Source organism: Schistocerca piceifrons, chromosome 2, assembly GCF_021461385.2.
Source record: "Schistocerca piceifrons isolate TAMUIC-IGC-003096 chromosome 2, iqSchPice1.1, whole genome shotgun sequence".
NCBI classification, from domain to species: Eukaryota; Metazoa; Arthropoda; class Insecta; order Orthoptera; family Acrididae; genus Schistocerca; species Schistocerca piceifrons.
In genome coordinates, this window is record NC_060139.1 from 297130975 (window position 1) to 297152720 (window position 21746).

Consider the following 21746-nt stretch of genomic DNA (forward strand, 5'->3'; position numbering starts at 1 on the left):
TCTTCTTAACACGCAGGTGACGTCTCACTCTCACAAACGTCACTAACTGTAACTCGTTCACACTCACTACTCCATCGCTATAAGCCTCTCATGCCGATCCAATCAAAATTGCCTATTCTCACTCATTCATTCGGCCCAAATCAGTGTCAATTATCTTTTTGTGGCTCTCCAACTGTCACTATCTCTTGTCTCACAGCCACCATGCCTTCCGTTTTGTCCCACTACCGCAGTCTCCTCTCACTGTGACTATGTTCCTTTTGCTCTCTCTTTGTACCACTACATCATTCATTCAAAATTCAAATTCAGATGGCTCCAAGCACTGTCGGACTTAACATCTGAGATCATCAGTCCCCTAGACTTAAATTGCTTAAACCTAACCAACCTAAGGACATCACACACATCCATGCCCGAGGCAGGGTTCAAACCTGCGAACGTGGCAGCAGCGCGGTTCCGGACCGAAGCGCCTAGAACCACTCGGCCACATCGGCCGGCATCATTCATTCCTTTCCACTGCTGCTGTCTCCGCTCACTGTCGCTATATCTACCTCGTTGACATTGTCACAGACTCTGTCTCTGATTATCACTGTCTCTCACGCACTTTCTCTTTAATCGTTTCTCACTGGCACTTCCTCCTTCAATCTTTCTGTAGGACTGTTGTGTCACTATGTCTCAATGCCATTTTTTCCATCTCTTTCTCTCACACTGCTATTGTCTCCTTAGGTATTTCTATACAACAACTAATGTCTACTATCCTTCATTATTTATTGCTTGTCCGTCTCTTTCCCGCAACCACTGTCTCCTTCTCTTGTCATTGAGAAGTTCGCACACCGATATTTTTGCGAAAATTTATGGAGGTTCTGAGAAAGGTACACTACTGGTCATTAAAATTGCTACATCACGAAGATGACGTGCTACAGACGCGAAATTTAACCGACAGGAAGAATATGCTGTGATATGCAAATGATTAACTTTTCAAAGCATTCACACTGGGTTGGCGCAGGTGGCGACACCTACAACGTGCTGATATGAGGAAAGTTTCCAACTGATTTCTCATACACAAACAGCAGTTGACCGGCGTTGCCTGGTGAAACGTTGTTGAGATGCCTCGCGTAAGGAGGAAAAATGCGTACCATCACGTTTCCGACTTCGATAAAGGTCGGTTTATCGTATCGCGACATTGCTGCTTGCGTTGGTCGAGATCCAATGACTGTTAGCAGAATATGGAATCGGTGGGTTCAGGAGGGTAATACGGAACACCGTGCTGGTTCCCAACGGCCTCGTATCACTAGCAGTCGAGATGACAGACATGTTATCCGCTTAGCTGTAACGGATCGTGCAGCCACGTCTCGATCCCTGAGTCAACAGATGGGGACGTTTGCAAGACAACAACCATCTACACGAACAGTTCGACGACGTCTGCAGGAGCGTGAACTATTAGCTCGGAGACCATGGTTACGGTTACTCTTGACGCTGCATCACAGACAGGGACGCCTGCGATGGTGTACTCAACGACGAACCTGGGTGCACGAATAGTAAAACGTCATTTATTCGGCTGAATCCAGATTCTGTTTACAGCATCATGATGGACGCATCCGTGTTTGGCGACATCGCGGTGAACGCACATTGGAAGTGTGTATTCGTCATCCCCATACTGGCCCGGCGTGATGGTATGGGGTGCCATTGGTGACATGTCTCGGTCACCTCTTGTTCGCATTGACGGCACTTTGAACAGTTGACGTTACATTTCAGATGTGTTACGACCCGTGGCTCTACCCTTCATTCGATCCGTGCCAAACCCTACGTTTCAGCAGGATAATGCTCGACCGCATGTTGCAGGTTCTGTACGGGCCATTCTGGATACAGAAAATGTTCGACTGCTGCCCTGGCTAGCACATTCTCCAGATCTCTTACCAACTGAAAACGTCTGGTCAATGGTGGCCGAGCAACTGGCTCGTCACAATACGCCAGTCAGTACTCTTGATGAACTGTAGTATTTTGTTTAAGCTGCTTGGGCAGCTGTGTCTGTACACTCCGTCGCAACTCTGTTTCACTCAATGCACAGGCATATCAACGCCGTTATTACGGCCAGATGTTGTTCTGGGTACTGATTTCTCTGTATCTATGCACCCAAATTGGGTGAAAATGTAGTCACATGTCAGTTCTAGTATAATATATTTGTCCAATGAATACCCGTTTATCATCTGCATTTCTTCCTGGTGTAGCAATTTTAATGGCCAGTAGTGTAGAATCAGGCACCTGGTAAACTACTTTCCAGGCTGAGTCTTTTAATAAAGAGGAACTTATACATCTTTCTAGTGCTCCGATAGACCATTTCTTCACTGGTCCCCTTGTTTTGACTGTCATAGCAGGGCGTGTCACTCATATTAATAGAACGTTATGGATCAGTAAAGTTTTGATAATTTACCTATGTGCAATTGAAATAACTGAGAACAAATTTTACGTGCACAAAAAACTTCATATTTGCTGCAGTACTGATACGCGGAGCTGCCAGAGCCCTTCTGATGATGAATCAGACACTGTATATCACATTTGTCCGTGCTACGTCACTTTATAAACTACGTTTGCACCTCAGAGGGCATTTTACAAGCTTATTTTAGGTTCACAAGTAGGATAACTTTGAACGTCTGTATCTCGGAAATGGATAAAGATATCCAAAAGATATTCAACCTTGTTCGAGATCTAAATGGTAGGAATGTATCGTAAAAATTACTGCCGTTTTCTGTGCATAGTCCTCTTGGAATCTGTGATTCGGTTCTAGTCCAGGACAGGCGGCGAAAAAATGGTGAAAATCCCCCTTTTGGGGTTTCCTCAGAAACTGCCCATAAATTTACGCATATGAATCATTAATTCATTCACTCAGTTATTCATTGATCGGTTTGTTCGTTAGTTTAATTAAATCTGGGATATATCTCCAATATATTCGTAATCACTTTATTTATTTAATATTTGCGTACATATTTTACGTGTACGATTTGGGCAACTTTGAACCTCTGTATCTCGGAAACGGATAAACATACCAAGAAAATTTTTGAGATAGTTCGAGACCACAATCTTAGGAATATATTGTAAAAATTTCAGCCACTGTCTGCTCATAACATCTTGGAACCCTCGGCTGTTCGGTCCACTGCTGACGTCGAAAAATTGGCTAAGAAACCCTTTCTTGACGTTTCCTCAGCGACCGGCCATGTAATTACTCAAATACATATTTCCTTTATTGACGAGCATATCCGTCAGTTTAGTTAAATCACGGGTTTATCACGGGTGTGCTCGTCATTGGTCAATCTGTTTAATTTTTAAGTGTATATTTTACGTGCATGAGAAGGGTAAATTCGTACCTCTCTATCTGGGAAAATGGTAAAGATGTAAAAAAATTCTTAAGGATGTTCGAGATTAGGACCTTAGGAATATATCGTAAAAATTTCAGCCATTTCCTGTGGATATTCGTTGTTGTTGTTTCTTGGGGAAGGAAGTCGGCCGTGCCCTTTCAAAGGAACCATCCCGGCATTTGCCTGGAGTGATTTAGGGAAATCACGGAAAACCTAAATCAGGATGGCCGGACGCGAGACTGAACCGTCGTCCTCCCGAATGCGAGTCCAGTGTGCTAGCCACTGCCCCACCTTGCTCGGTGTGGATATTCGTCTTGGAATTCTTGGCTGGGCTTTAGTCCTCCGGTGGCGGCAAAAATATGGTAAAAAATCTAATGGTGCCTAAAACTCTAACGGTGCCCACATACGTACCATCATGCTCATCACAGATCACGCCAAATACAAAAAGTACAAACTGATTTACTCCATTTGCCTAAACAGGAGGAAGTGTGTAATATACTTCGACCAGTGCTGTAGGATAGTGACTCTAAGACGAACCTTCTCTTTGGTATACAAACGGTGCCTTGCCTAGCCCGAGTGCTATCCAAAACAGTTGACCCTACCCTTTTATCAGAAATAGAACCCGAGAGAAGAGCACTGGAAAGTCTCGTTTTTACGGCTTTTTGGAACATGTTGGTAAGCATACTGTCGTATGCATACCGATTTCTTACCTAGTCCGTAACGATGTACATCTACATCTGCATCTACATCGATAATCTCTAACTTACATTTAAGCGCCTGACAGAGGCTTCATCGAACCACATTCAGAATTCTCTATTATTCCAATATCGTATAGCGCGCGGGAAGAAGTAACACCTACATCTTTCCGTACGAGCTCTGATTTCCCTTATTTTATCATGGTGATCATTCTCCCTATGTAGGTCACCGTCAACTAAATATTTTCGAATTAAGAGCAGGAAGTTGATGATTGAAATATCGTGAGAAGGTTCCTCCGCAACAAAACGCCTTTGTTTTAATGATGTCCACTCCAAATCCTGTATAATTTCAGTGACACTCTCTCTCATATTTCGCGATAGTACAAAACGAGCTGCCTTCCGTGAAGTTTCTCGATGTACTCCGTCAATCCTATCTGGTGAGGATCCCACACCCTCGTGATGACTGGGTGTTGTGTAATGTCCTTAGGTTAGTTAGGTTTAAGTAGTTCTAAGTTCTAGGGGACTGATGACCATAGATGTTAAGTCCCATAGTGCTCAGAGCCATTTGAACCATTTGATCCCACACCGCGCAGCAGCATTCTAAAAAGAGGCCGGACAAGCGTAGTGTAGGAAATCTCCTCCGTAGATCTGTCACATTTCCTTAGTGTCCTGCCAATAAAACGCAGTCTTGGGTTAGCCTTCCCCACAACATTTTCTATGTGTTCCTTCCAATTTATGTTGTCCGTTATTGTAATTCCTATGTATTTAGCTGAATTTACGACCTTTAGATTTGACTGATTTATCGTGTAAATTATTTCATTATTTAGTATCAACTGCCAATTTTCTCACCATTCAGCTATCTTTTCTATATCGTTTTGCAATTTGTTTTAATCTTGTGATCACAAGATCACTAAATCGTTTATATAGATAAGGATCAACAAAGGGCCTATAACACTACCTTGGGGAACACCAGGAGTCACTTCTGTTTTACTTGATGACTTTCCGTCAGTTACTACGAACTGTGGCCTCTCTGATAGGAAATAAAAAATCTAGTCACGTAACTGAGACGATATTCCATAAGCATGCAATTGCACTACATGCAGATTGTGTGGTACAGTGTCAAAAGCCTTGAGGAAATCCATAAGTACGGAATAAATTTGAAATCCCTTGTCAATAGCATTCAACATTTCATGCGAATAAAGATCTAGTTGTGTTTCACAAGAACGATGTTTTCTAAACCAATGTTGACTGTGTGTCAATAGAACGTTTTCTTCGTGGTAATTCATAAGGTTCGAACACAATATATGTTCCAAAATCCTGCTGCATATCGACGTTAATGAAATGGGCCTGTATTTAAGTGGATTACTCCTACTACATTTCTTGAATATTAGTGTGACCTGTGCAAATTTCCAGTCTTCGGCTACGGATCTTTCGTCGAGCGAACGGTTGTATATGATTGTCAAGTAAGGAGCATACTCTGAAAGGAACCTAATTGGTATACTATTTGGACCAGAAGACTTCCTTTAATTAATTGATGTAAGATGCTTCACTACTCCGAGGATATTTATTTCTACGTTACTCATGTTGGCAGCTGTTCTTGATTTGAATTCTGGAATACTCACATCGTCTTCTTTTGTGACTGCGTTTGGGAAATCTGTGTTTAGTAACTCTACTTTGGCAGCACTATCTTCGATGGTATCTCCATTGCTATTGCGCAGAGAAGGCATTGATTGTTTCTTGCCGCTAACGTACTTGACATACGACCAGAATGTCTATGGATTTTCTGACAGGTTTCGAGACAAAGTTTCATTGTGGAAACTGTAATAAGCATCTCGCATTGAAGTCTGCGCAAAAATTCGAGCTTCTATAAAAAAAGATCACCATCTTGGGGATATTGCGTCTGTTTCAATTTGACATGTTTGTTTCGTTGTTTCTGCAACAGTGTTCTGACCAGTTTTGTGTACCAAGGAGGATCAGCTCCTTCGTTTGTTAATTTATTTGGTATAAATCTCTCAACTGCTGCCGATACTATTTCTTTGAATTCATGCAACATCTGGTCTACACTTACATTGTTAATTTGGAAGGAATAGAGATTGTCTCTCAGGAAGTCGTCAAGTGAATTTTTATCTGATTTTTTGAGTAGATATATTTTTAGTTTACTTTTGGTGGATTTGGGTGATATAATATTCAATCTCCCGAAAACCATCCTGTGATCACTAATCCCTGTATCCGGTTTGATGCTCGTTACTAACTCAGGATTATTTGTAGCTAAGAGTCAAGTGTGTTTTCACAACCATTTATTATTCGCGTGGGCTCATGAACTAACTGCTCGAAATAATTTTCGGAGAAAGCGTTTAGCCGGAATTAAACAGAATTAAAGATGTATATTCGCCAACATATACAGGGTAAATTAAAGTCACCACCAACTATAATCGTATTAGTCAGGTACGTGTTTGAAATAGAACTCAAGTTTTCTTTGAACCTTTCAGCAACTGTATCATCTGAATTCGAAGGTCGGTAAAAGGATCCTATTATTATTTTATTCCTGTTGCCAACAATGACTTCTGCCCGTACTAATTTACAGGAAGCATAAACTTCAATTTAGCGACAAGTTAAACAACTTCCGAGAGCAACAAACACGCCACCACCAACCGTGTTTAGCCTATCCTTTCGGAACACCGTTAGGTCCTTCGCAAAAATTTCGGCTGAGCTTATATCTGGCTTTAGCCAGCTTGCAGTGCCTATAACAATTTGAACATCAGTGCTTTCTACTAGCGCTTGGAGCTCTGGTACTTTCCCAACACAGCTACGAGAATTTATAACTATTATACCGATGGTTCCTGTATCTACGTTCTGCCTGTGTTCGGCCTGCACCCTTTGTGACTGAAGCCCTTCTTGTGTTTTCCCGAGCAGAAGTAGCCGGCCGAGACACAAACAGCAACAGCGAAGTAATTGACATTGTGGCTTTTACGAATTCCTAACCAGGAGCGAATTTTATATCATCATCTGCGTGCTTTAATAGTTTACTTTCTTGAGTTTCTGCGTGTAATATAAATATCTGATAGCCACGTTCTCGCGTTTTCGTTTGCGTCGGAAAGTAAACCGATTTTGTGACATATTACAAGTTCCTAATCAGGAGCGAATTATTTAGTTTCACCTGAGTGTTTCGGTAGCTATGTTCTTGACTCTGCTTATTAATCTAATTTGTTGTGTGCGGATGCGAGCCGAGTCGGTGACACTTCTTTCTAAGCTTCAGACTGTGATGGTTTCGGTTACACAGCGTGAGGCTGCAGTGGATGAGCAAAACTGATGTGGTCCGGCCGTGGGGATCCAACGGACCTCCAGTACGTCCGACTCCTCCGATCGGTCCTCAACGGTGGCCATCCCAGTTACTGCTCGCACAGAGGTTGACCCCTCATCTGTAGTCGTGTGGGAGGTCGCCCCGGGGCGTAGCAGGTGGTGAAAGACTACCCAGGCGTCCCTGGTTTGTCTGACAAACAGGTTCCAGGTGCTGTCTGTGGCTCACACTGTCGGTAGCCAGATGCTGTCGCCTGTCCTGTTTCAGAGGAAACCAGTCAGCCTGCAAGATCCGGGCAATCGCAGAGGGTGGGATTATTGACAGTTGGGAGCTCCAACGTCAGGCGCGGTATGGGACCCATTTGGGACATGGCTGCCAAGAAGGGAAAGAAAACCAATGTGCCCTCCGTGTGCATACTGGGTGGAATCTTTTCAGTTGTGGAACGGGTCTTCCCGGACACCATGAAGAGCACAGGGTGCAGCCAACTGCAGGTGGTTGCTCACGTCTGTACCAATGATGTGTGTCACTTTGGATCTGAAGAGAGTCTCTCTTGTTTCGAGCTGGTAACAGAAGTGCTTAAGGTTACCAGTCTTGCTTGCAAGATGAAAGCAGAATTGACCATTTGTAGCGTACTCGACAGGACCGATTGAGGATATCTGATACAGAGCCGAGTGGAGGGTCTGAATCAGAGGCTCAGACGGTTCTGAGACCGTGTAGGCTTCAGATTCCTCGACTTGCGCCAAACGGTGGTTGGGTTTCAGGTTCCGCTGAACAGGTCAGGTGTCCACTATACGCAGGAGGCGGCTACACGGGTAGTGGGGCTGTGTGGCGTTGACTTGGCAAACAATATAAGACAGCTGCTCATATTGTCTCCTATGTAGTTAAAATAGATTAGGAACAATAGAGGGCCTATAAGACTTCCTTGGGAAACGCCAGATATAGCTTCTGTATTACTCGAAGACTTTCCGTCTGTTACTACAAACTATGACCTATCTGAGAAGAAATCACGAATCCAGTCGCACAACTACGGCGATATTCCTTAGGCATGCAGTTTGGTTAGAAGAAGCTTGTTGGGAACGGTGTCGAAAGCCTCCTGGAAATCTAAAAATATGTAATCAATTTGACATCCCCTGTCGATAGCACTCATTACTTTATGAGTATAAATAGCTAGTTGTATTTCACAAGAACGATGTTTTCTGAATCCGTGCTGACTATGTGTCAATAAATTGTTTTCTTCGAGGTAATTTATAATGTTCTAACACAGTATATGTTCTAAACCCCTACTGCAAATCGACGTCAGTGATATGGGCCTGTAATTCAGCGGATTACTCCTATTTTCCCTTTTGGATATTGATGTGACATGAGCAATTTTCTAGTCTTAAGTATAGATCTTTCTATGAGAGAGCGATTGTATATTGCTAAATATGGCTCTATTGTATCAGCATAGTCTGAAAGGAACCTGACCGGCATACATTCTGCACCAGAGGCCTTGCCTTTATATTTACTGCACCGTATTGCTCCTCTCAGACTTGCCTTGGACTTGAAAGTGCTCCTGTGGTGTAATTCGTTTCGTGGCACATGATTACTCCCTTTATAGAACGGTGCCATTGATCTAGAGTACCGTTACTCGCCAGGTGGTAGTCTATGGTTTTGTGGCGAACAGTGCTGTAGAATTTGCTGAGCTGGGGAAGCAGGTCTGGTTCGAACTGGCGGCCGCAGTCCGTTTTAACATGTAGCAGGCAGCAAATCGAGAAATTCAGCTTGAAACGAAAGCTGAGGCTAAAGTTTCTATAGAGCTTTTATCATAAGCCACCGCTTCCAGCCAGCGAGTAAAACGATCTATCATAGGTATAATATAAAACACCTGACGACTTCCTGAGAGACAATCTCTATCCTTCCAGATTAACAATGTAAGTGTAGACCAGATGTTGCATGAATTCAAAGAAATAGTATCGGCAGCAGTTGAGAGGTTGCTGTCCATTCGAAATATGTAACTGGCTTACCACGTCGACAGGAATGTGTGCAAATCACGTAGTTATGTCAGGAAAGTCCCCCACAAGCGTGTACACACGGCGGGAACGTTTGCTTCGTTGACACCTGACATACGTACGAGTCCATTCAACACAATCTTTTTGAATTCCAGGGCAAAAAAATCAGAGCGACACTAGGAGGACCATTGGCCTGACACCAGGATGACACAAACTTTGCGGACTGTCAAAGGTGCATGTTCCGATTGTAGTAGGCAAGAATGGATGAGGGTCCCTGCTTGAGAGGTTGGGAGATACAGTTTGACATCTGCGCCAGCAACATCCACTAGTTGGAAACCCAAGCCAAGAGAAGTATCCTTTATGTGGTTCTATAGTTCTTGGCGAGACGCTTATGCCGCGGCAGCTCGTGCGAAATCGATGTTACTTGAGAGGTTGCTGAGACGGGCTATCACGTCGTCGATTACCGAAGCTCGAGAAACACCAGTAGAAAGCCAGTGGCCACCACGTGTCATCATCGAGCCGTTGTAACGCCGCACAGATAACTGTTTGGCTTACGTCAACAAGCAGTGTGAGGGCTGCATCCAGTTCAGGGTGAGCGATGAGTGCTGCATCGCCTACGCTTTATTGTGCTGCTTCGAAGGCAGAGCTCATGTCGTCCCTTCACTAAATCGGTGAGTCACCCTTGATTTTCGGAACAGTGAGTGCTGCTCTCAACGGTGTTTGTAGTTCGGCTGAGAATGGCAGAAGTCATACGGTAGATGTTGCGGATGCGAAGAATCCGGTGCAGCTCTCTAGCGGTATTCGGTAGAGCAATTTGTAAAATGTCTTCCATTTTTATGGAGACGTCTAGGGCGAAAAGACAAGGATGTCATCCAAATACGCGAAACAGAAAGGAAGACTTTGCAGTACCGAATTGATGAATCGTTGCCATGATTGCGCGGTATTTTGTAAGCGAAATGTGCTGGAAGGGCCCTCAAATAACCCAAATTGTGTGATGATGGCTGTCTTCGTTTTATCTTGGTACACCACCGGAATGTGAGTAAAGGCACGAACGCTGAATGTTGTACCACGTAATGTGTACTTACGCTGCCAGAAAAAAATAGTACACCCTTTCAGAGGTTTCTAATTCACTCAGGATTTACAGTTGCAACAGTGCATATCGAGTACATGAAACCGTTATATTTACAGATCAATAGCAGAAGCGGTTCTGAGGTACCAAGTACTGACCCACGCTGAAATACCCGTAATAACAAGTGCTGAGCTTCCACAAGGTGCAATGTAGACGCTGACTTTGGCATCCAGTTGACCGCATAGATGCTCGATATTGTTCTGAGATACGTTACACCAAGCATTTGCTCCACTTGTTCACGTAGATCTGTAAGACTTATTGGTAGAAGAGTCGCACGAATGTCTTCTCGTCACACCTCATCCCACACGCGCTCGACTGGCGAGAGGTATGGAGATCATGCTGGCCGGAGAAGTTACTGCACATCTTACAGACACGTTGACTTTCATGGGCAGTGTGTGGACGAGGGTTATCCTGCTGGAACAACACCTCAACTTCGTGTTGCAAGAGTGGCAAAAGTACGGTTCTAACGACATTCTGCACGTACCGAGCGCTGTTAGCATCCCCTCCAGAAACACCAAAGGTGTACAAGATTTGTTGCTTATCGCATTCTAGTCGATAAGGTCTGATGTTGGGTCACTGTGCTTGGTCCAATGGTTGGCGCGGCACCCCCCGTCGGAGGTTCGAATCCTCCCTCGGGCATGGGTGTATGTGTTGTCCTTAGCGTAAATTAGTTTTAGATTAAGTAGTGTGCAAGCTGAGGGACCGATAACCTCAGCATTTTGGTTCCATAGTCCTTACCACAAATTTCAATTTTTTTTTTGTCCAATGCACTCTACTACACAGCGCTCATCAGTCCTTCGTTGTACGGGGAATCTACTATCAGTTGCGTGCAGGCAGGACCTGCTTTCATTATTGAAGACCACGGTGCGCCATTCCATCTTCTAAGTGAACATCTGACATCATCAGTCGAACCGTGCCGGTCGATGCTGTGGCATGAGTGGAAGACAGGCTAGAGGCGTGCACATAGTCTCACTGTTAATAACAAGTTCTCAACAGATCATGTTGACACGTCTGGGCTCACAAGCCCTCTTATCTGGGCTGTGGGAGCTGTACGACTTGCCACTTCTGCTCTTACAATACGACGGCTCTGACTGGCGTTTGTGCTGCGTGGACGGTCAGATTTAGATTAGATTAGATTAATTATTCATTCCATAGACCCATAAAAGAGGGAATCCTCCTGGGTGTGGAACATGTCAGAGAAACACATTACAAAAATGTAATTAGAAAAATTTTAGTTTCATTAATTTTAATGATCCTCAGTCAGTAATCAGTAAAATTATGTACATGAATTAAATTTAAACTTCTAATATTTACAGGTTTAATTCTTACATCTGATTTCATTAAATCCATCATTCAGACATTTGCTAGTTTCTTGGCTATTACAACCAAGTATTGTCAAAAATTAAAGTAAATTATTCATTTCAGTGATCCAGAGTTAAGAACAGTCAGATTATGTACAAGATTTAAAATTAAACTTCCACTATTCACAGACTTAAGTGTTACATCTGCTTTCCATACATCCATCTTCACACAATAGGTAGGTACTTGGGTGTTACAACCAAGTGTAATAAATTTTCATTGAAATGGTCTACTGCACTTGTTGAGAAACTCATGGATAGAATAGAAGGAGTTGGCCACCAAAAATTCTTTTAAATTATGTTTAAATTGTGCCTTGTCTGAAACTAAACTCTTAATGGTTGCTGGTAACTTACTGAAAATATGCGTTGCTGAATAGACTCCTTTCTGGGGAAGAGTAAGTGATTTTAAATCTTTATGTTTATTGTTCTTATGTATAGTATTGATACTGTGTACTAAGCAGTTAGTTGTAAAAAGAAATGTATTATTTACCACAAATTTAATTAAGGAATAAATATTCTGAGACGCTGTGGTTAATATGCTAAATTCTTTTAACAGGTTTCGACATGTTGTTCTTGGATTTACACTACTCATTACTCTTATTATACGCTTCTGTACTCTAAAATCTTTTTCTCTGTTTGTGGAGTTACCCCAAAATATGATACCATATGACATAATGGAGAGAAAATATCAAAATATGTCAGCTTTTTTACATTTATATCTCCTATGTCTGACATCATTCGCATTGCAAACACAGCCTTCTTTAGGCGCTTTAGCAGTTCGTTAGTGTGTTGCTCCCAACTAAATTTATTATCAAGTTGTAATCTGAAGAATTTTACAGTCTCAACTTCTCCTATTTCCATGTCATCATATTTTATACACACACCAGAAGGAAATCTCTTGGAAGTTCTGAACTGCATATAGTGGGTTTTATCAAAGTTTAATGACACTGAACTGGCTATGAACCACTTATTAATGTCAGAAAAAATTTGATTAGCTGCCATTTCTAAATTTATATTTGATTTACTATTTATTGCAATGTTTGTATCATCTGCAAATAAGATAACCTTGGCATCTGGTAATGTAACAGATGACAGGTCATTAATGTACACAAGAAACAGCAGTGGACCTAGTATGGAACTTTGGGGAACACCACATGTAATTTCTTCCCAGTCAGATGATGTCTGATTGCCTACTGCTGAAGTCTTACGTAATGACTCCCTTGTTTTCTAGTAGTAAGATGTGACTGAAACCACTTTGCAGCACTGCTAGTGACGCCATAATATTTTAATGTACTTAGAAGAATGCTGTGATTCACACAGTCAAACGCCTTTGACAGGTAGGTCACAGAATATGCCAGTTGCCTCTAATTTGTTGTCCAACGAATTAAGGACATTTTTGCTGTAAGTGTAAATAGTTTTCTCAATATCAGAACCCTTAAGAAACCCAAACTGAGACTTTGACAGTATGTTATTTTCACTAAGATGCTTAAGTAGACACTTGAACATAGCCTTTTCAAAGATTTTTGAAAAAGCTGGTAAAAGTGAGATCGGTCGGTAATTTGACTGCATTTGTTTGTCCCCTTTCTTGTGGAGAGATATAACTTCAGCATATTTAAGACAGTCTTGGAATGTTCCTGTGACAAGTGATTGACGACACAAATAACTTAAGATATGACTAAGCTCACTTGAACACTCTTTTATTAACTTTGTTTAAATGTTATCATAACCACTAGAATGCTTTCATTTCAAGGACTTTATGATGGATTCTACTTCTTTGGGTTAAGTAAGTGTCAATTCCATTTTACTGAGATTGCATGTGTGCACTGGTCTCAGATATTCCATTGCATTATTTACTGAATCTGACAACCCCATGCTATCAGTAACAGAGACAAAATACTTGTTTAAATAGTTTGCAACACAACATGCGTTTGTTACCAGGATTTCATTTATTTTTAGAGCTATTTGTTCCTCCGCATTTGTGGTCCTACCTGTCTCTGACTTACCTATATCCCATATTGTTTTTATTTTATTGCTGGGTGTATTTAGCTTCTTCTCATAATGTGGGTGTTTAGATTTCTGGATAACCATTTCAATATTTTGCAGTAATTTTTGTAATGTGCTATAATGATAGTATCAAAGGTGTCCCTACGTATCAGATAGAGTTTCCTTTTTGTCTCATATGATATCTTTATCCCTTGTGTGTCCATGGTTTCTTATTAGACTTCTTCTTATATTAGTTACCTTCAGGGGAAAACAATTTTCAAGTAAGGTGCTAACTTTATTAATGAATCCAGAATGAGATTTTCACTCTGCAGCGGAGTGTGCGCTGATATGAAACTTCCTGGCAGATTAAAACTGTGTGCCCGACCGAGACTCGAACTCGGGACCTTTGCCTTTCGCGGGCAAGTGCTCTACCATCTGAACTACCGAAGCACGACTCACGCCCGGTACTCACAGCTTTACTTCTGCCAGTACCTCGTCTCCTACCTTCCAAACTTTACAGAAGCTCTCCTGCGAAACTTGCAGAACTAGCACTCCTGAAAGAAAGGATATTGCGGAGACATGGCTTAGCCACAGCCTGGGGGATGTTTTGTATTTTCCATTTGTGTCTTGGATGCTGTAAACATCCATCCAATTCATTTCTTCGAGCGATCTCCTAAATATCTCAGTTTTTAACTGTTTTATTGGCCTTCTGTACTCAGTTCTGATAGATGTTTTACCATGACAATTTTCAAAATTTAATGTTAGGTGTTTCATGTCATGGTCAGATATCCCATTTACTACTGGTTTTGTAATGTGGCTTAATTGCCTAGAATTGTCTATAAATATATTGTCAATGACAGTCTTAGAACATTTGTATAGCCTAGTTGGGACATTCATAGTAGAAATTGAGTTAAATGACAATGTAACCGATATCAGTAACCGTTCACTGATAGTGTTTTTCAGGACATCTATATTAAAATCACCAGCAACCACTGGTTCTTTGTTTTTTATTTTAGATGAGATAATATATCTTCAAGACCGTTTATAAACATGTTGAAATTTCCTGAAGGTGCTCTGTATACGGTTACTATCATAAAGGACCTATTATGAAATTCTATCTCTGTTGCACATGCTTCTAAGTGCTGCTCTAAGCAAAATTTATTAATGTCAGTATTCTTAAATTTAAAACTGTTTTTAACAAATGTGGCAACTCTTCCTTTCGCCGTCTTTTGTCTACAGAAGTAGGAGGCTAACTTAAACTCTGTCAGGTTTAACATACCTATCCAGTGGTCACACGATGTTCAGAGAGGCAAAATATATCAACGGAGTTCGATGACTCTAATTCATCAATGCACATAAGTAGTTCATTAATTTTACTTCTAAGCCCTCGAATATTTTGATGCACTAAAGATAGTTGGCATTTCACATTTACCCAGATGAAATCTTGTGGAAATAACATTTCTGCTGATTGCTGTAAATTTTTAACCAACAGCTGTGTTCGCTGATCCAATCCGCCAGGATTATGCTGTTTGATTTCTTTATCAAACTGAAGGTTTGTTTCAATCTTTACTTCTCTCAGAACTTGACTTCGTTCTGTCCTACCTATCCTAAAAAGGGTGCTGCTCCAACACCTATGACCACTGATGGCAGTGCCTCCCCCTTAAATTTCTTGCTATTAGCCCAGCCAGTTTAGCCTTCCCTTTCCTGTTGAGGTGTAGACCATGTCTAGTATAATCCTACCTAAAGAGAGAATCAACAGGAACCAAACTAATATGTGACCCCGCACCTGACCCAAGCAGCCGTTCCAACTCCAAATTAACTCTCCTGAAAAAGAGTTTAAATGAGGTCGGTCATGGCGTCTCAGAACAGATACAAACTCAATACTGGTATGTCTCGTTGTTGATGCAATCTTTGCCGGGTCACACTCTATATTGTAGCCAGGGTCTCTGTCAATACTGTTGCCTGGCCCACCCAGAATAACCACGGCGTCTTCCTTGGTAAAATATTTACAGAGTGAACCTAAATCCTCTGTCACCTGACCCAGAGAAGCACTTGGTTTAAAAAAGATTGTGACCTGGTATTTTGATCCTAGGTGGTCCTACAAAAATTGGCCTACATCTCTGGCATGTGAACTACCTAACAACAAAACTTTCTTTCTCTTTGCTGACCTCCCTACACTCGTATTCAATTTTCTACTGAAAGTTTGCTGTGCCCTCTCTACACCTACCTCTGTCTGAAGCTCATCAGCTTCTAACCGAAGCAACAGGTCAAACTTATTCTTCACATTCACCACAAAGCTGTCTGACAAGGTTGTAGGTCTGTTACTCCGGTTACCTGTTGCCACTTCCCACCTCTCTTTACCCTTCTCCGTCCTTAACCTGTTCCGATCTTCCCTAGCCCTTTCTTACTGTGCCTGAAGGGCAGCAATTTTCCCCTCCTGTTCCACTACTTTCCTATCTCTATTGCACATCCTACAGAACCACTGATGAGTCTGACCCACTTCCCCATTTCCCACGCCGCTACAGTCACCCCAATGGAAAAAGCTACTGAACCCATCACACCAAACTCGGGAGCTAACAATTCTACGGCACGTCAGGCACTTTTCACTCATGGTTAAAATCTTATTTTAGTGAGAATAAGTCAAATTATATTATAGAAAAACAAGAAAACACGTTTGCGAAATATCAGGTCTAGACTCAGTCATGTGTAAACAAACTTACTTTTAGTGGCAATAAGTTAGATTACCGAAAATAAGAAGAAATACACGTTTAAAAAAATTAGGCCTAGTCGCAACTGTATGTAGACAAAGCTACTGCATCTACATCTACATCTACATCTACATCTACATTTATACTCCGCAAGCCACCCAACGGTGTGTGGCGGAGGGCACTTTACGTGCCACTGTCATTACCTCCCTTTCCTGTTCCAGTCGCGTATGGTTCGCGGGAAGAACGACTGTCTGAAAGCCTCCATGCGCGCTCTAATCTCTCTAATTTTACATTCGTGATCTCCTCGGGAGGTATAAGTAGGGGGAAGCAATATATTCGATATCTCATCCAGAAACGCACCCTCTCGAAACCTGGCGAGCAAGCTACACCGCGATGCAGAGCGCCTCTCTTGCAGAGTCTGCCACTTGAGTTTATTAAACATCTCCGTAACACTATCACGGTTACCAAATAACCCTGTGACGAAACGCGCCGCTCTTCTTTGGATCTTCTCTATCTCCTCCGTCAGACCGATCTGGTACGGATCCCACACTGATGAGCAATACTCAAGTATAGGTCGAACGAGTGTTTTCTAAGCCACCTCCTTTGTTGATGGACTACATTTTCTAAGCACTCTCCCAATGAATCTCAACCTGGTACCCGCCTTACCAACAATTAATTTTATATGATCATTCCACTTCAAATCGTTCCGCACGCATACTCCTAGATATTTTACAGAAGTAACTGCTACCAGTGTTTGTTCCGCTATCATATAATCATACAATAAAGGATCCTTCTTTCTATGTATTCGCAATACATTACATTTGTCTATGTTAAGGGTCAGCTGCCACTCCCTGCACCAAGTGCATATCCGCTGCAGATCTTCCTGCATTTCGCTACAATTTTCTAATGCTACAACTTCTCTGTATACTACAGCATCATCCGCGAAAAGCCGCATGGAACTTCCGACACTATTTACTAGGTCATTTATATATATTGTGAAAAGCAATGGTCCCATAACACTCCCCTGTGGCACGCCAGAGGTTACTTTAACGTCTGTAGACGTCTCTCCATTGATAACAACATGCTGTGTTCTGTTTGCTAAAAACTCTTCAATCCAGCCACACAGCTGGTCTGATATTCCGTAGGCTCTTACTTTGTCAATCAGGCGACAGTGCGGAACTGTATCGTACGCTTTCCGGAAGTCAAGGCAAATAGCATCTACCTGGGAGCCTGTATCTAATATTTTCTGGGTCTCATGAACAAATAAAGCGAGTTGGGTCTACGATCGCTGTTTCCGGAATCCATGTTGATTCCTACATAGTAGATTCTGGGTTTCCAAAAACGACATGATACTCGAGCAAAAAACATGTTCTAAAATTCTACAACAGATCGACGTCAGAGATATAGGTCTATAGTTTTGCGCATCTGCTCGACGACCCTTCTTGAAGACTGGGACTATCTGTGCTCTTTTCCAATCATTTGGAACCCTCCGTTCCTCTAGAGACTTGCGGTACACGGCTGTTAGAAGGGGGGCAAGTTCTTTCGCGTACTCTGTGTAGAATCGAATTGGTATCCCGTCAGGTCCAGTGGACTTTCCTCTATTGAGTGATTCCAGTTGCTTTTCTATTCCTTGGACACTTATTTCGATGTCAGCCATTTTTTCGTTTGTGCGAGGATTTAGAGAAGGAACTGCAGTGCGGTCTTCCTCTGTGAAACAGCTTTGGAAAAAGGTGTTTAGTATTTCAGCTTTACGCGTGTCATCCTTTGTTTCAATGCCATCATCATCCCGTAGTGTCTGGATATGCTGTTTCGAGCCACTTACTGATTTAACGTAAGACCAGAACTTCCTAGGAATTTCTGTCAAGTCGGTAAATAGAATTTTACTTTCGAATTCACTGAACGCTTCATGCATAGCCCTCGTTACGCTAACTTTGACATCGTTTAGCTTCTGTTTGTCTGAGAGGTTTTGGCTGCGTTTAAACTTGGAGTGTACAAAGTTTCCAGATATCGGAATCTAAAAATTTACGCTGTGATTCGCAAAATAAGAGTTAAACAACAAAAGGATACGCTTTTCTTAACTTGCTGGAACGGAACAGAACAATTAAATGAGATTCTATAAGTTTTACTGCGCTAAAATGAATGCAAGAATATGATCGTAACCCTATTTTATTTTACTTTTGCGTTTTCTAGAATAATACGCAAAGAGAAGTGAAACAATTAATAGTAAGCTCGCAAAACACACTACTACACCTATTAAACTGGTTTCCTGAACTAAACAGAGTTTTGTTACACTCTAAATCTCTTATCTGTACGGCAGCACTAAACTCACGCGTCTCGCCTGGTGCAGGGCTATTGCAGCTATGGGTGTGAAAATGTTCACGTGATCACTGATACGAGGATTGTTGCACAGCTGACGCAGTTCTCCGAAAGGATCATCCCACCACTCGGATGCCCACAATTTGGCCCCTTCCAAACTCGCTGAGTTGGCTGTAGGAAGCACGAGTGCGTTTCCATGGCATGGTTGCCTGATTGCTTCATACGTTTTTACCACACTGAGTCTTCTTGCTGTGGACATTCCCTATGGAAGCGTGGACACAAAGGGCACTCTAGTAGCCATGTCGCTACGCTATCTGTTGCCGAACGACGTTGAAATCGTCATCTCCTAGGTAGCATATGTCGTCAGTGGATAAAAATCGACGACGGTTTTCCGGGAGAACTATTTTTTTCCGGTACTGTATAATCCCGTTATAAAGACACTCGATAATGATTCGGTATTATTAGAGCGTTGAATGAACGATAGTTCCCACATGGACGCCACGGGCAACACTTCCTTGGCACACGGTGCAATGGAGACGACCATGGGCTGCTGGACAAACAAATAATTCCTTCCTTAAGCATGGGCGTTACATTCTTCCTTCTCAATGGCTAAGGGATGGAGACCTAAACGTCTAGGCCAATATGAGACAGGTGGTCCGTCAGTGGTTTTAATGTGGTGTACGGTGTTGTGACGTACGTCCTTCGGTGCTCCACGCGGTCGCGTCAAGGCTGGAAACTGCAGGAGAACGTCCGTCTACTCGCCGCTGGCCGCTTGCTCTGTCTCGACCGCGAGAGCTGCTGTGCCCGGTCGGAAACTCGAAGCTGTAAGGTCGGTGACGCTGCCGATGATTCGAGCTGTCGCCGTGTCGGGCAGCAGGTGAGAGACGCTAGGAAATCGGCTTCCCTAACGATGGGCTCAGGCACATCCGCCGTCCCAGATCTGATTCCTTTCGTTGCCTACAGTACGTCTGTATAGAAGAGTTGTCTGCTGTAGTAGGGAAGAACGAAGTTGATGATCAGCGCCCGTTCAATACGGTTCGACGAAATACACATAACTCCGATCCAGCATCCACATAACATTTCTGGCCTGACATCCGACCACTTATAAAGAAGCGCTCTGATTGTGCTCGGTTATCGGATTATGCACTTACGTCTGATTACCGCTGGTATGGCACGGTACGTTTGCGCACCTCAGTCCCGAATCTGCAATTTTACGAACAGATGGAGAATTGACCTGTTCCTGAGATCGCAGACGCTGTGGAAGAGCGGTTCCTCTGTCTCCTGCGATGGCGGTTTCTGTCGTTACTACAGTCTCGCCGAAATAACTGTTCATTGATCTGTTTGGTTGAAAGACTGTGATAGTTGGTGCATGTCACCATCGCTGGCGATATGATTTTACCCGAAGTAGGCAACGAGGTTATCGGGGCCGGCGGCTTCGCATCCATTATATGGTCAGATAAGTCGGCCTCTGCATCGCATCCAAGGGCATCGCGGTGTGTGACTCTGCTATTGCCTTTTACCTGCGGTGGTAGGTGACTTGCTTCATAATGCACGGAGCAAGTTGTCAGATATGGGGCCGCTTATTATGTTTACCCATCACGAATATTTTAGAACCCTTGGCTGTTCAGCTGAATGTAAAAACATAAAACACTGTGACAGCGAAACTTTGCCAGCATCCAGCATGTGCTGTACAAATGTTGGTTGTGACAAAGATCTTGGAGAAAGATATGGCATAGGCCTACTTTTCTCAGAGACGTAATTTTTGAACAGTTGTTATTCCATGAACCGTTTTTCGATCGTTTTCAGGTTCAGCTTCAGATGGTTTTCTGGATGTTACATCACTATTTCTAGCATAATGCCGGGCTGGCTCTGTGACAGGAAGATGGAACACGCCTTAATGTACCGTATCACCATGACTATTATTTATCAGTCGATATGGATGCAAAATTTAGTTTTTTACTTATTGCGACAGTATGGGCGGCTTTTTTTCGTTAGTGTCCATCCGTCTGCTTGCATTTTGATGACCAGTTGGTACATCACTTCACACACTTTTACACACTCTGTATGCATTTACACTGTGACAGCGAAACTTTGCCAGCATCCAGCATGTGCTATACAAATGTTGGTTGCGACAAAGATCTTGGAAAAAAGATATGGCATAGGCCTACTTTTCTCAGAGACGTAATTTGTTCTCGTTTATATGTATGAAAGTCTATATAAGGGCAAATATTTTAATCAGACTGGCAACAAAATGTCAGCACAAAATAAAAGAAATAAATTACTACAAGAACAAACTTCAAGTGATCTGGTGTCTTATTTCTATTCGTATATTAAGGTATAATATAGTAAATTTCTGAGAAAATATCTTAATCAACATTGAAATTTATATGAATCTTGAATAAAATGTTTGCTCAGGAACTGACTGTATTATACCTTAATATATGAACAGAAAGAAGACATCAGATTTCTTGAAGTTTGTTCTTGTAGTAATTCATTTATTTATCTATTTATTTTATTTTGTGCTGTCATGTTGTCGCTGAAACCATCTCATTTCATAAGTTAATCACTTCATATAACTCTTCTTGTTTGCTCAGAAACTGTATTATACCTTAATGTATGAACAGAAAGAAGACATCAGATTACTTGAAGTTTGTTCTTGTAGTAATTCATTATTTATCTATTTATTTTATTTTGTGCTGCCATGTTGTCACTGAAACCATCTCATTTCATAAATTAATCACTTCATATAACGCTTCTTCATTCAATAATAGATTTTATAGGCAGTATAAGCGCTTTGGTATTGGTAGCCATCTGGCGGGCTTTATTGCACACGTTTTTGTTAATCATTTAGAAGGTGGTTATCTTAAGATCGTTACAGTTAGAGCCAAACAGATCCGTTTTTTATCTCTTTTACGGTACTGTGG